Source organism: Zonotrichia albicollis, chromosome 2 (assembly GCF_047830755.1).
Source record: "Zonotrichia albicollis isolate bZonAlb1 chromosome 2, bZonAlb1.hap1, whole genome shotgun sequence".
Taxonomy (NCBI): Eukaryota; Metazoa; Chordata; class Aves; order Passeriformes; family Passerellidae; genus Zonotrichia; species Zonotrichia albicollis.
Genome location: NC_133820.1, coordinates 92,462,197 through 92,479,180, shown reverse-complemented (window position 1 = coordinate 92,479,180; position 16,984 = coordinate 92,462,197).

Here is a 16,984-nt window from a genome sequence, read left to right as displayed (position 1 = left end):
TCTGGAGGACCTGGGGGATCAATAACTAAGTCTGTGTAAAATTATTCACATCTCTCCAGAAAATATGACCTGAAGAATGAGTTCATGTGCATCACATTTTCTTTCAAGCAACTGGGGTGTAACGAAAAATCTGTTGACAAGACATTGATTTTTTTTTTCTCCTTTAAAACATGAGATATTAGGATGAAATTTTTCTGAAATATAACATCAATGAAGTTATCGTTGGGATAAACTCATGCCTGTGCACTTACTTATTTAAATTGACATGTATATTCTTTTAAATCATTCCTTCATTCTGCTTTGCAAGTTGAAAAATAATTGCCTTATACTTGATTATTTCAGTTTCTATACTCTTGTGCATTTTGAAAAGAAGAATCCCCAAATATTGTCTTTTCTATTTTGCTGGTTAAGCACTTCAATTGCCACAGGGCTGGACTGAAATTGTTCAGGACATGATGAGACTCTGGATTTCCCTGGGCTTTATCAGCCAGTCAGAATTTAGGCAAGGCAGCCAATATATTAGAATGAAATGTCAATTACAACGCTCTTCAGTGTTACAAGTTTCTGAGGATGACTGGGAAATAAATGCATGATGGTTGGAGAAATTACTTTCTTTGTAGTTTAGCTGTAATACTGGCAGCCAGCAAAGAGAGAAATCTTATTTTCTGTTCAATTTATTTAAGGGTCTCCACATCTCTGCAATGCTCAGACAACAAGACATGCTTCCTTAACCAGGCCAAGGTACCCAGCCAATTCCTACAGTAACAGTCCCTGCTAGAATTTTCAATACAATGTCTTTCTGTGTAAGAATTACTTCTAGTAAAAAGAGAGCATTGCATTTAAAGTTAATTTCTCTTGCACAAATTGCTTCCACAATATTTATTCTCCCATTGAATTAACATCATCTTGGCTAGAAATTAGAATTTCTCTCTATTTTAATGAGATCTCTGCAAAGACAAGGTCTTAATCTGTAATGACCTTACTACAACATCTCTTAATTGTTGATGGCAACAAATGAAATGCAAGTGGACACAGAACAAATTGCTTCATTAACAGTATAGTCTATACCTAAGGAACTGTAACCCACATTTCCAATTCATGGACCAGTTCATCTAATCATTTATCTCCCACAATGAGATTACACTGCTCACAGTGTAAGCTAACAGTATATTTGTCACATTATGAGAATATGCTGTTTAGCAGCTTATAATAGGTATTATTAGCCATTTAAAATATTGCCTTCACTTCCAAATACAGAAAGATCATAATATTTTAAAAGCATGTTGTATCTGAGAATGCATGAGAAGGCCACATCAACAACTGGATTTCCACTGAGAGATCCTTGCACTTGTCAAGTGTCCTGTTTAGAAGTCTACTTTCTCACATTGGCAGTAGAGCATCACAGGTCTCATTGAAAAATGAAATTGTCAATAATAATAAAGTTATTAGCTAAAAAGTCATCCAACACTGGAAATGAAGTAACATTCAGAGTCTGCTACTTAAATAATTGTCGTTGAAGTGTGAAAATTGCAATATTAAAGCTCTTCCTGGGGTATTCAGCTATTCTGACTGTTGAATGCATTTATGTGTGTGCTGCACTGTGCAGCCTCATAAATTTAAGTTTATTTTAAAAGTAATTAAATAATGGCTCACCAAAATCAAAATGGCAAACACATAGAAAATGGGAAATGACAGATTCAAGCTGTTTGCATCTTCAGTTCAGCATCTTTGCACTCACATAATTTCTTAAATAAAACTATGTAGACAATGGTGGCAAATCCAGACAGGCTAGTTAGCTTTCATCCTAATGACAAACCGTATTTGCTTTTATTACTGCTTTGATTTTCATTCGGCATCCAGGCTGTGCAATGAATAAAGGAGATATAAAAATGTAATGGGAAAAATTAATATATTTTCAGCATGACACAAAGGCTGAAACAAAAGGGTATATCTAATCTCAGTCGTGTGGGTAAAGTATCTTTTAAAATAAAAGATAAAGGATTCTTTAAAAAGAAAATCTATCTCTAAATTAACAAATAATTCATTACTTCGGGATGACTTTGGAGATGAAAAGATGTCATTTCAGGTCTTTTAAACTGGAAATTTGAACCGAGAGCTCCTGATGCAAAGCATAGCTGATGAAAATAAATTATTCTTTGTGTGTAAAAGCTACCAGAGAATGGGAGGGGAAGGAAAGGACAGACCACTTATCTATGAAGACACTGCTCTGCTCAACCATCCCCATCTGAACATGATGGACCCAGAAGTAAGAAATCACCAGGAAAATCCAAAACCCCTATGTCCCCTACCAAGCCCTGCTGCACCACTACCAAAGTTGTGGTTTCAGCTGTTGTACCTCATCCAGGATCAAGGTCTGTGAGGCTTGTGAACTTTCTCTGCACCTGAGCACACAGAAAATTCAACAGCAGGCTTCTTGATGGCATGCTTCATTGTATGTGAACCTGTAGCTTTTCAGAGTCTAATAATTTTTTCCAAGTTAGCTGTATTTTCATAAGCATAGAAGAAAAGCACACTGACAAAGTAGTTCTCCTGTTCCTAAGCCCAAAGGCACTAGAACACTTCAAAGAAGCAAATTGTAATATTATTTTTAAAAGAAAAATGTTTTTCTTCTCTAAAAGTAATTTGCATTTTATATGACAGAGACATTTTTACTGAAGCATTAAAATAAAATTACTTAAAATATGGAAAAACTTATGCCAAAGTTATTCATGTTTGGAGAAGTTATAATAGGCTTATAATAAAAAATATTATACACCAAACTTTATTCATAATAATAGATGTTATTTCTTCTCTCCAAGCTCCACATAGGAAGCATCTTAGGATCTGAATAACCACTATAGTACCATTCTTTTATTAAGACACTAGCATTTAGCATGTATAGTAATTCATGTGTTCTCACTTTGATAGTTCAGACAGACCACCACTCACTGTCTTCTTTGGAATTAACACATCCTCTGAGACAAAGCCAGGTGTGGTTGAGGGATAGTTTGCTCTAGTCTGCAGGACTGCAGCTTGTTGTGATGAGGTAATTAAAGGTTTGTGTTTTCCCACATCCCCTAGGATTATCCCAGGCACCTTTCTAGGCTCAAACACACTTATGTGCCATTATTACATTTTGAGACACTGAAGGATGTGCTCCTACCTATTCTACGTAAAAACCTTATAATCAGAATGTAATATCTTCATCTTTATGTATTTCAAACCAAAATAATCTAGTAATTAAAGGCCTGCTGGGTCACAGGGCCACAGAGGAGACCTGGACCAGCTGATAGGTAACATTAATATGTCCAGCACTTTGAAGAGGAGGTTGCACTGGGAGGTGGGTCATCCTGCATCACCTGCCTTGGGACTCAGCAAAATCAGTCTCTGAGCAGGGACTTTAGTAACATTGGCAGAGCCACAACCAAACCTGCATTTATTTAGAGAATACATGAATGGCCAGAATACTCATTTTTTATTTGATCAGATCTATGTGCATTGATTCAGAAAGCAAACATTTTAAAGTGTCTCTCATTTCTTGAAACAATTCTGTTAGTGAGATCAAAGGCAGCATGAGTAATAAAATTTAGCAGGAAAAATGTAGATGAGTAATTACACAAAAATCTATACACCTCCATGCAATCTCATTTGAAAACACTATGGACAATTTCTTGCAACGGATATCCCTCTCCATCTCTCTACTGGGGATAATAAACCTTGGAGATTAAATGAAGGAAAGAGGGAAATGAGCCATTTAGTTCTATTAACTATTCTAACCTGACATGTATGGAATTATATGATAATTACTATTGAAAGGTAGAACATACCATATGGATAGGGCAGAAATGGTCAGGCAGTATCAAACTACAGTTCATTTCAAACTGGACTGTAATCTCTTAACACTGCCCATTTTAGCAATCTTGCCAAGTCACTCAGGAAGCTGAATCAACAAAAATGAGGTTTTGATTGATTAGGATTAAATCATGGTATTCCATTTTTCAAACACAGAGATATTGAGGTTATTTAAAGGTTATGAAACATATTCTTCTGTGTATATTTAAGCATCACCCTAATCTCATCAACACCATTCAAGAACAGATGTTTCTCAAATATCTCAAGAAGATTTTGAAGTACAAACTGTTTATTTAATGATCAGTTAACACTCTGAAGGTCAAAACCCAAAAATGCAAATCCAAAATGCCACTATTTGCAGTTGATGGTGTGTCCTATTTCTACCACTTCTAGTAAGCCAATACAATGTAAGCTTTAGATTCATAATACAAATTCAAGCAACCAAAAATATAAATGTTTTGAAACAAAAGCATGCAAAATGCCCCAAGCAGCTTGCACAAAAGAGGGTTTACACACACTCACACACTTGCAGAGTGGGAGAATTTGGCCCTGTCTAAATAGGTGTCGAGTTGGTAAAGGTAGTTTCAGATAATAACCCTATCTCTCTGCAAGTTATAAAATTCCTATTAAATATTACAGTGATCCTCAGGTACAATAAGAAATTAATAAAAATAAAAGTCAGGAGTGAGTATGCAGAGGAGAAAATGTCTCATAAATGAAAAATTACCTAGAACTTATTGGCCTTGAGTCATTTCTCTAACAGCTGCAAAAATGTCAACAGCAGTAAAACATAAAAAGTCAGCAGTGATTTCATTAATAGTACTGAGCTACGCTGCAGAGGGAATCGTGCTAACATACACTCGAAGGACAGACATTGCCTTTAAAATTCAATACATGAATTGGAACTTTTCCTTGGCTGCAACTTACCTGCTGCTACCTACACAAATGAAGCTGGCCAACAGGAGATCATTAATCCATGGTCCCTATGAATCTCTCATTTTCTCAGTGACTGGAGCACAGCATGCTGGAGCACATTCTACTCACAGCAAGAGCATCACAGAGTCCAGAGACTCTGGAGGAATGATTGCTGATTATGCTAATTCTGCACTTGGAGTATCAGTCGAAAAATGTCCCCCACACCACTGCAGGTTGAGAGCTACTGTATGTGTGTCCTTGAGCTTTTTGCTTTCCAAATACTTGTGGCTCCATTTTATAATTTATCCTGTCTTTAAAGCAGTCTCTAAAAAAACAGAAAGCAAATATACTGTCTGTGAAAGAAAAAAGTCACTATGGTTAAGATACTAAATGAGGTTTCAACAAATTTGGGTTAAATATTTAGATTTTCTCACAGAAGCCTGGACTGACCCTAGACTAACCAAGAGAAGAAGTACAATAAAATCACTTAAGTGAGTCATGAGGCCACTGTCTTGTCTGTACAAAGAGATTGTCTTCTATTATCTGCAGGTATGGTACTCGTATACCAGGGCATCACTGAAGACTTCTTGGTGCTACAGCTTTATATTATAGCAAAGGTCAAGTAATATTTTGGGATGCAATAAATGTAAGGTTGCAATATCCGGACTGCCTGAAAGCAGTAGAAAGATTATTGTTGTCAGTTCACATAGTGGGGAAGAAGTGGATGAGACATGGGGCTGACTGCAGTGCCTTGGCCACACCTGTCCCCCTGTCTTTCCCCTGCTCTCTCATGTGACACAACAAATCCAATACGCTGATAGAGGCTAGAGTAGTCAAAAAAGTTGAATGTCTGAAGAACTGGAATACTAGCACAGCTTGGAAGGATTTCTAATAGCTGAGATCTCATTAAAAGATAGTGTTTGCATGTAAAGCCAGACAATAGTGAGATAGGCCTGGTAGGTGGTGATTGACAGTGCACCTGCACTCTTCATCCACTAGAGACCTACAGGTTTATGGATCAGCAGCCAAGGACATGACACTGCTTAATTTTGAACTGCAGAAATGCAGCACGATACTACATTTTCCTTCTCCTGTTTTTCTTACAGCACAGGTGACCTTATTCCATCAGGATACTGGCAATGAATGCAGCAGTGTCAGATATTGTTACTGAAGTTAATTTTTGGAAAAAATCTGTGTCCTTCTAGGCAGGAACAACTGTTGAATGTCAAGTTAGATCTGTAGTAAATATTGAGAAAGTCAAGAGTCTTGTAGTGGCAGTTTAACGGGCAGAAGGTACATTTCATTACATTTTAAAGGTATTAGAGTAGCTGAGATGTAGTAATTGCCTTGATACTTGATTTCCCAGTCTCTCTGTTAAAACAGAATCAAAATTTTGTAATCTATTTCACATAGATTCAGGTCTCTAGCATTCTCTAAATCTTAATTTTTACCAAAGAAAGAAAGCAGTGTGAAGGCCTTTATATGGTAGATATCTTAATGTTCTTTTGCTCAACATATCTTTGAATGCCCTTGAATACACTGCAGAAAGCGAATAAATGAATCTCATAAAATTCTTCAACAATCTTCACAGATCCCAGGAGCAGTCCTTTTTCTCACTGATAGAAAAGCTATGTAAACATCCATCTTTTGTTCTGGTCTCTCCAGCAAGTCCTGTAACTCATTTGCCAAAGCTTCAAAATCTGCAGTTCTTTTTTTAAAAAAAATCCCTACTGTTAACACGAAAACTGATTTATTTCTGAAAGAGCTTACTTGTAGCTTTTCTGAGCTACCCTCAATGTAGAAGCAAGGTCCCTACAGACCTGCCCCCAGCTATGGTGGCATAGCCCTAGTGTGGCTTCTACATTCTCCTTCCTTTACATTCTTTATATTAAAAAAAAAAAATCTGTTAAACCTTTATCATCAAGGGCTTTGTAAATCTAGTTTTAGCCTTCATTTGCTTTTAAATTTCTCCTGGATTCCACATGTTCCATTTCTTTCAGACAGCTATGCAATTACTCAAACAACTAATTACTGTGTGTATTCCCCAAAGGAAATATGGAAAGGCCATCAGGCTCTTCTTAACCGATCTCTACTTTCCAGCTGGGAAGCATAAAAATCCTAATCTATTTCTTATTCCATGAAACAATTCGATTTCTGTAGGCTTCTGCTAAACTGAGCCAGACTCACAGAACATTATGTAGAAATTTTCCCGATTTTTACCCAATCTTCCTCTATAAAAATTCATGATGGATTGACCCTGGTTACATGTCAGGTGCCCACCATGTCAGGTATTCCATCGTTCCCCACCTCGGCTGGACTGGGAAGAGGAAATATAGTCATAGGCTCATGGATTGAAAAAAAAAAGGCAGGGAGTTATCCACCAGTTAACCTCATAGTATCACAGAATCACCGAATGTGTCATGTTGGAAGGGATCACAGTGGGGCATCTGGTCCAACCTCCATGCTCAGGCAGGGTCATCCTAGAACACATGACACAGAATTGCATCCAGATGGTTCTTGAATATCTCCAGTGAGGGGGACTCCGCAACCTCTATGGGCAATCTTCTCCATTTCATGTTCACCTGCACAGTAAAGCTCATCCTCATATTCAGGTGAAAAATGGGCATCAGTCTCTGCCCATTCCTCTCACGCTATTGCTTAGCCCACTGCGCAGAGCCTGGCTCCATCCTCTTGACAACCTGCTGTCACATATTTAAAAACATTGATGAGGGCCCCTCTTAGATGTTTCTTCAGCTGGGCTGAACAGCCCCAGCTTCCTCAGCCTTTACCCATAAAAGAGATGCTCCAGTCCAGTCCCCATATAATCTTTGTTGCCCTATGCTGGACCTGCTCCAGGAGCTCCTGTCTTTCTTGTACTGAGGAGTCCAGGAGTAGACATTCCAGATGTGGCCTCACCAGGGCTGAGTAGAGGGGCAGGACCACCACCCTCGACCTGCTGTCAGTGCTCTTCCCAATGCAGCTGAGGATACCATTGGCCTTCTTGGCCACAAGGGCTCACTGCCACCTCAGGGACAGCTTGCTGTCCACCAGGACCCCCAGGTCCTTCTCCACAGAGCTGTTTTCCAGCAGGCTGGCCCCCAGCCTGTCCTGGTGCCTGGTGTTATTCTTACCCAGGGGCAGGACCCTGCATTTTCTTTTGCTGAATTTCAGACAGTTCTCTGCCCATCTCTCCAGCCTGTCAAGCTCCTTATGAAGGGCTGCACAGTCTTCTGGGATATCAGCCAGTCCCCACATCTTTGTGTTGCCACTAAATTTGCTAAGGGGGCATCCATCCCTTCATCCAAGTCTCTGATGAACAAGTCAAACAATACTGGGCCCAGTATGGAACTTTGGGTGTCAAGGCAAATGACAGGCCTCTAACAAGACCCTGTGTCACTGGTTACAGCCCTCTTTGCTCTGCCATTCAGCCAGTTCTAAATCAACCTCACTGTCTACTCATCCAGTCCACACTTCCTGAGTTTGCTTATAGCTGATATGATAAATCCTTGCTGAAGTTGAGATTTTCTGGAACCTCCTTCTGACCCTCTTTGAAGACCAGGGTGACATTTGCTTTCTCCCAGCAGTCTGACACCTCTCCTGATCTCTACAACCTTTCAAAGCTGGTAGTGAGTCACCCAGATGTGGTGTCTGACAGCTCTGTCATCACTAGTGGATGCATCCCATCAGGGCCCATGGAGTTGTGTGTCTTTTTTGCTTAGGGTGATTCCTATCCCAAGCCTCCTTGACCAAGAGAAAGTTTTCTTTCCACCATTGCTTTATCCTGATCTTCTTGGGTGGTGAATTTTGATGGCTGGTCTTGCAAGTGAACTGAGACAAAAAAGATATTCTCTAAGTCTGCCTTCTCTATGTCCTCTGTTAACAGCTTCCCCACTTCCTTTAGTAATGGGCTCACATTATCCTTTGTTTTCCTTTTGTTAATTATATATTTGAAAAATCTCTTCTCGTTGTCCTTGATATCTTTGGCCAGATTTAATTCCAGATGGGCCTTGGACTTCCTTGTCTCGTTTCACCTTACTCTGACAACTTCTCTATACTCATTCTGGGTGGCTTTGATGTCTTAACAAAATAAAATTATATCTACGAACCAGAAACTTCACTGATTTGGCCAACTTAAACCCTAAGACATATTCCAATTCAATAAGTTTTACCTCAAAGTGCTCATCTCCAGAAGCACTCTGTTCTGTATTTCCTAACTCAGGTGCATGTCACTCATGCACAGGTCCCTCCTTCTTACTACTTTGTTCAAGGCATTGAGATAGCCCCACTATTGCAAGAACTGCAAAAGCTTTATGCAGTTTGAATGGCTGCAGATAGAGTTTAATTGCTATACCCTAAATTTTTTTAAAACCTCTGCTTTTTTGTTTTTTATATTTCTTTTACTACACAACTCAAAGATTGCCCCTGTCTAAAGGTTCCGCTGTAACCAGTTTGCCAGCTTGTTGATTGAGATTTCCACATCATTAGTTGTAGCAAATGTTTATTCCCTGCTTCTTCTCATCTCCTCTCCTTTTTAATAATTTATGAAACTTTCTGCACATTTTTAATGCTCATTCTCCAGTCCAAGGATGTCATGGCTCTCCGTCTTTCCACTCTGCTTAACATTTTCACAGTATCATTAAAGGATGAGATTTGTCCTTCCCCAAAAGGTGAAAAGTTCCTGCTGCTCAAAATATTGGTCCTGTTGAGGATGAGAACATCACTATATTTTCCAACTATTCTGTCCAGCACAGGAGGCAGAATCTTGTGAACAGAAATTCAATTTTTTTCAATGCTTCATGTCCAAAAAGACTGTCTATGAACTGATCACTTTGTGTACATGCCATTTCTCAGTATGTTCTGTGCACTTATGTTTGTGAAACACAAAGGACACATTTCCTCTCCCTGAAGGGCTTGCATCTTGAGGCTGCTGTGCGCTAAAAGCCACTTATATAGGCCCTCAAATCATACAGTGCTCACCATTAGGATGTTCAGAAACACTACAAACGTCTGTCTGAAATATCCACCGTAACAAAACTGGAAAATACAAACAGGGAGAACAGGGAGATGAAGTTGTATTATTCATCTAGAAAAGTTCAGAGGTATCTTTTAAATCATGCTGAACTGGACACCTTGAACCTCACACAAAAACACTTCTGAGACTGCAAAATGTTAGCACACCTAGTGAATAGTATATTTTATGTCTATTTTAACTCTAGAAGAAAGTTGTCATAGGCTTAATATAAAACTGAAATACAGAATTTGATGCTATGTCAAGAACTTTTTCTAGATTCAAAGCTTTCCCAAATAAACAATGTCCTGGATTGACTATATGGTGCTTTTATCCCAAATCATCTCGTTCTGTTTATGCTGAATAATAAATTTTGCACCTTTATGATGTTCCAGAGAGTGAAGGGGGGGAGAGAAGAAGCTCGCCGTTTGTTTTCAGACACTGCACTCCACTCCTCCACATTCCTGCTCCTGGACTGTGTTGTCTGCGGACAGAGAGACAGCGGGACAGAACTCTCTTTTGCTTTTAGTTAGTTTAGCTATCTGAGGCAAAGAAGTTCCCTGGACTGTTTTTTTTTCCCTATTCTTTGGACCTCTTGAAGCTGCTCTGGACTGAACGCCCAGGAGAGCACCGGCAGCTGCAGCTGTGGCCCACCAGGCCGGGCCTGGCCTGCGACAATTCCAGCACTGAGGGACTGATCAGAGACTGAGTGAGCTGAGCCGCAACCCGGGGCTTTCTCAGTTTGTCATCTCTTTTGAAGTGGCAAGGGGTTTTATTGTTTAATATTGTTTAGGTTTTATTGTTTAATAAACAGGTTTTTTCCACTTTTCTCCCAAGGAGATAGTTTCTCCCACACCATTTGGGGGGGGAGGGGCCAATTGAATCTGTTTTCCTACAAGAACCTCTTTGGAGATTCTCTCCCAGATTTGCTCTGACCCAGGACAAACAGTCCTTACTGTAAGAACAAAAATTGGAGCTGCTTTCTTAGGTAGCTGGCAGACAAATCATAGATTTTGCATATGTTTCTCTATGCTTTAAACACCTGGGACTGCATGTCTGTGATATTCTAGGAAATCTTTTTCACTGTAAGAGGTTCTGATTGAAGCCTCAACTATCTATGGGATATCCAGCTGGCTATAGATATTTGCCTTATTCACCTCTAGGGAGACACATCATTGGCATAAAATTTCTTCAGGTTATTATCTTCTGATATTACTCCTCAAGTATTCATTTCTTAGATCCTTTTGTCTTGTCAAAAGGACAAGACTGAGGCTTTCCTTTCTATTACTATATTACTAGATTCAAAAGAATCTCTACAAAATTTAAAAATTTATCTTTCTGGGTAATTCTTTGCATCTATAGCTGATGCCTGCACCAAGTACATGATTAGTATGATGTAGACGACACTGAAGTCAAAAAGATCTGTTGAGATGGAGGAGACCTTTCATGTCTTTCCTCTTTTAAGAAACAGAGAATTCAGCTATGTCACTACTAAATTTGCTTTTATGTTTCTGTCACGTGTCACTTCCACTGTTTGTGTCTTGACAATATTTGCCCAATTAATCAGAAAATTTCACTTCTGTTTAATTGGAAGACTTGTTGAATGTGCTTTCTGCTTTATTGTCCACATTAATAAAAAATATATGAAAGAATACTGGCAGTAGTATTAAATTCTGTGTTACACCATTTATGCCTGGCATCCAAATGGATTCCATACCACTGATAATAATCTTCTGAGCTCCAAAATTCCATCAATTTTTAAATGAGTTTTCTTCCATTTTTCTAGCCCATGTTTCACAAACTTGCTTATGAGGAAGTTATGGTAGACATTGCCAAAAATCTTTTTAAAGACAAGACAAACAGGGTTCACCACTGAGCCAATCATCTCACCATGGGAGGCTATCAGGTTGATGTGGTGTTTGTCACCAGTTCCTTTCCCCATTCAGCACCTGGCCTGCATATACCCAAGTCTTTAGCTTTTTAGCTAATGATGTACTTAAAGAACACCTTCTTGCCGTCCTTCATATTCTTTGCCACATTTGGCTCCAAATAGACTTTAGTGTGAGCATGAAATGTCTTGTCAATTGACAATGTGTCAATTTTAATGAAACTTCCCTTTTAGCAATAAATGTTCCATTGGAAAAAAACAGGCTGCAAATATATCGATAATTTTACATTGCTTCTATAGTCTAGCCCTGAGAGCATTCATCATGGTTTGGCTTCACCCATACCATCAAGCTCTCTCAGTCTTCAAAAGAGATTATCATGCCTGTTCCAAGTGAGCCAATAACATAAATCAAAAAATATTACCAAGATTTTTTTTTTTGACAGCAAAACAAAGAAAAAGTATGGCAGAGATTATTCTAACAGTGCAACAACATATGTAAAAGGCTTCCAGTGCCTGGACATGTTTCCTGGTTTTATTTAGACTATGGCTTAAGCATAGCTTCTGTGACTCAAGATGACAGACTATGTACCTGAATGTGCACTGAAGTGACTCCATGGACCTCTGACCACAGCTGCCGATTGAGACACATTTTTTATTTTGCAGGGTTTAATTCAGGTCCCTTTGAAACTACACCAGCATGTTTATCAACATTGTACTCCTGTCGTAAGACTGAGGCAAGGCTTCTTGCCCCAGAATATACATTGTAATACTAATCACACAGTCTATTTTCTGCTGGTTTTAGCTTTCCAGGTCTGTCCTGCTCTGAGGTTTGCACCAAGATGTGCAAGATGACCAGAGAAGAGGATGAATAAGACACCTTCTTGCCCTTTTTATTATCAGGTTAAGTGTTGAAATAAGACAGGTGCTTGCCTTCCACTTTGTGCTTGGACCTACTGCTATTGGCCATGAACTCTTGCTAAAACATCACAAAGAACTGACTCAATATTTTAACAGGCCCATATGAACACCATGGCATTCAACACTATGGCACAACTAGAAAAATAAAAATCCCATGTCCTCTTGGGTTAAGAATCCTTCAAACGAAGAGTGGAATGGTCAAGCTAAATGTTACTGCATGTCCTACATGACCCTACTGAAAACTGAATATTACAGAGAGTGAATGCCAGCACTGAGCTCAGCCTGGCATGCCTTAAGGTGCAGACATTACATTTGCCCATGGGTCACCCACAGATCTGCTTTAATTTGAGCTGCATCTCCACTGCTTATCCTCAGCTTTGTGAACAAAAACATGAATGAGACTAATTCTCCCTGCATCCCTTGTGAAGGGCTCACAGAACAGCCAGCATGCATCCAGGCTGCATCAGCCAATAACATCATGTAGTTTAGAAGTATGAAATACAGACATGGCTCTGTTCCCATGGAAGGCAGACTGGCACACTGCTGATGAAAGTTTGCCTCCTGCACTTATGCGTGTTCTGGTAGGTGATTACATTCTCTTAAAGAAACCTGCTTATTTATGTAAATAATAAATTATTCTCTGTGATTTTATTTTCAAATTGACTTCAGAGTATTTTACACATATTATGCTACATAATTAACATCTTCATATTGTAAATTTTTACAATATACTGCTCATGAAAATGTAGGATGTATTGAAAAGATGATGAACTGTGTTACCTGAGCATTAAGGTTACTTAGACTTAGTAAAAATATGTATTATGAAGTTTGATTCTATACTTTCTCCTACAGAACCTTTTTTTGGTTTGTATCACATACTTATTATTTCCAATGTATTTCAAGATATTATATAAAAGGTTATTCCTGGATATATGATTATGACTGAGGACAGAAGAAAGAGGAGCTATATCTTTTTCTACTGATGGGCAGAGCAGGCATAGGAAAAAAAGATCAAGAATTATATCCTTGCCGCTACTGCATGTACGCAAGATGATTCAGACTATCCTGCAGTCAAGTGCCACATTATAAGATAAATATTTCCTAAGAGAAATTCTGTGGCTCAGCAGTGACAGCACTCCTTACTCACTTGCAGCTGTGTAATGCAACCCTACTCTGTTCATTAAAGTTGTAGAAATAAAACTGGAAGATCATTTGTCCTTTAGTTATTTCATAGATATTCCTAGAATATAAATTTACGTGGATCTAAGTACTGCAAGATTTTTATTTATAAGGGTATGTGCAGAGTAGAGAAAGTGCTTGCTTTTCAAACTCATTGAGGGTTAACAAAGTAATTCCCACTCTCAGGAAAAACCAAGAACTGTTACTTTCATACTGTCCTGAGAAAATTGGTAGAGCAAGTGAAGCTAACACCCTCTTCATGTAGTAATAGTTTGAGGAAGTGGTCTGTTTTAAAGCACTCAGTAGCCATAAATCTACTTTAAATTTAACTATTTGTTTTTGTAAATATCAGAAAAATTTAAAAACTTCTTCAGCCTCTCCTGAGAATGAAAATTTTCTCTTTTCTCTCAGTAGAACAAATGGGCTACAGCTGAGCCACAGAAGCTCTTCCTGACTCCTTCTCGTGGGTGTAAGCCTCAGCCATATCTCAGAGTGAAATCCATTTAGACACCTCGACCAAATACCATTTCCACAAAAAAAAAAAAAAAAAAAAAAAAAAAAAAAAAAAGGGATACTGAGTGGATGTTGGTACATTCCAGCAGTGCACATGAACGCAGATGGAGGCAGAGCTGGTGCCCTAGAACGTTTTTCTTCAGGGAAGTTCAGCATGGTAAGAAAACATGTTTTCCGCTTGGAGACTATTACTTATGTCTGCATCATAACAAATTACAGAAAATTATACATGTCTTGCCTGGTTATATCAATTAGCTGTGTGCAAATGTACTGTGATTGTGTAGCTGGAACTGCAGTGTGAAGATAAAGTCACCAGTGACTTAGTCCTGTCTTCTTTGTTACAAATGTACTGTTTTTTTAATATTCCCTTTTTAAAGGATCAGAACATCACACAACGTCTCTAAAAATCAAAATCTGAGAAAAGCATGTTTAGAGCAAAATAGAAGTTTGTTTTTTTGGGAGGTAAAATTCAAGATTATTATATTTATTTCAAGTTATAAAGTTGCCTACAAATCCATTATCGCCTCAGTTTTTTTGCCCTTGAATTTTGTAAGCCACCTTCAATTTAAGAAAGTTATTTCATCAGCAGTGGCATCCCCTGAATATAACAGAAAATATGAGACATGCTAGGAGCAATATGTCTGTCCCTCAAATTAGTCTGATGTCTGTGTCTGACCCTCCTAGACCTAACAGTTACAGCACTTACATGCAGAATCTCTGTAACCTTTGGTAGTTACAGCCTTTGCAGGTTTAATTGTAAGCTGGGGCCAACTGGAAAAGAAAGTGACGCAAAAGTCTTTAAAAAAAAATTTACAGACCCTTATACAATACTAATTATCATCTTAAATGGCGTTCTGCACTCAGAGTAATGAAATTATATTAAATAATCAGCAAAGCGAAGATGGTCTGTGTTTGTTTCCACTATACTATTCAGAACTCATTTTTCCTTTTGGGGGTCTATAACAGTTTCCAAAGTATCCTGTCTTCAAGTGTCTTCTGAAGTGTACTGGTTTCTCTTTAAAAACATTTCACAGACTTTTAAGAAGCAGCACGTAACAGATATTCATTCCATCCTAGTTGCACTCACATTTCCCACGGTTGCACAAGAACTCCAGCCTCAAAAAATGCTGTGCTACAATAATGGATAAAAAGCTCTGTTGTTGTGTGGCCAGTTCCCCAGCACAGGCTGGAAACATATGCACCATCACATGTTATACTACAGGGGGATCAAGGCTACAAAGACACTGGTGTGCTTTCCTGTCCCAGCCCATCTGCGGAGATGCCTTTGTTAGATGAAAGGGTTTAGCTTGGGTTATGTCTATTTACTGTGACAGGATCACAGGCGTGCTTGTGGCAAAGCAGGAGAAGACCCCATTAACATGTACACACGAGCCTGAGTGGCTCTAACTTTTCAAGGGAAGAGTCAATATTCTCAGAAGATATTCTGCCATTGGTACTGGTGTATTTTCAGGCAATCTGACATTTGTGGAAAGCAAAGACATGTCTGAACCAACTAATGGAAACAGTACACACATTGCATATTTTCGTGTTTCATTTCACTATTTTTGTCAACCAAAGAATATAAAATATATTTCAACTTTGTTCTATCTGGCATGCTAAAAATGTTGCCATGGATAGAAATTATTTATCACTGGGAATCTTAATTTACTAGTGCTAACTCTGCAAGATATTTCTGTCACCAGACTGATTGAAATGACTTTAGGGCACTCAAAGGCAGAAGGGCTATATTTATATTTAGAATTACTGTACTGTTTTTCTTTAAATGGTAAAATAAGAGGAATTCCTCAATGAAGCTCCTAATTCACACATGTTCTTTTAGGAAACACTTGTGATAATTCAGACAGCATGATTTACTGGAGGTATCTTATTAGAGCAGGACATTGGACAGGGTCAGTTGCAGCATCTGAGTGTTTGTTACGCAGTCTTCAACTTCACCCTCCCAACTCCAAATAATGCAGCAACTTCCAACTTCTCTGTGAAGAGTCATTAACCACAGACCTTGGGAATCACCTTGATGAAACTTCCACTTTACAAAAAAGTACACATCTGAAACTTTGGTAAAAGAACGCTATGACACATTGAGCCTGGTAGATTCATAAAACCAATATCTAAGAGCTATAGATTTATTCAGTACTGTGTTTTTCAATCCTTCCTTGCCCTCAGATAACCCTTCTGGAATGTTTACAAACATTATAGTAGTTTGTGGGCTCCAGACTTGCTGTGTTTTTCATACAGATCCTTCTTTACGCGTGAAAAAATATTCAGCTTGGACAAACCAGTATAGTTAAGAAGAAGTCAAGAGTCTTGATTTTTATTTGAGATAAACTATCTCAGAATCCAGTTCCTAACTGGTCTCTGAACCTCTTAAGAAAGGCAATATAGCTTGATATACTTTCCAGAAGATGGTTTATCTGTTCCCAGGTGAATGTCTACCTCTCTGTGCTGTTACCAGAATCCCTTACCCTCCTAAAAAAATCATCCTAAACTGACTTTCCAGCGTAAGGTCTACTTCCCTATTTCCTTGTAATTCATATGCAACTACTTGAGACCCTCTAGTGAACTGTATAGTTTGCATATTTGTTCTACCATTCTATCAGCCTGAACTATATATCCAGTTCCTCCTCCAGTGTATAATAGCACTGGAAAGATTAAATATTGATTTTACCATATTACTTTAAATTATTTAGGGA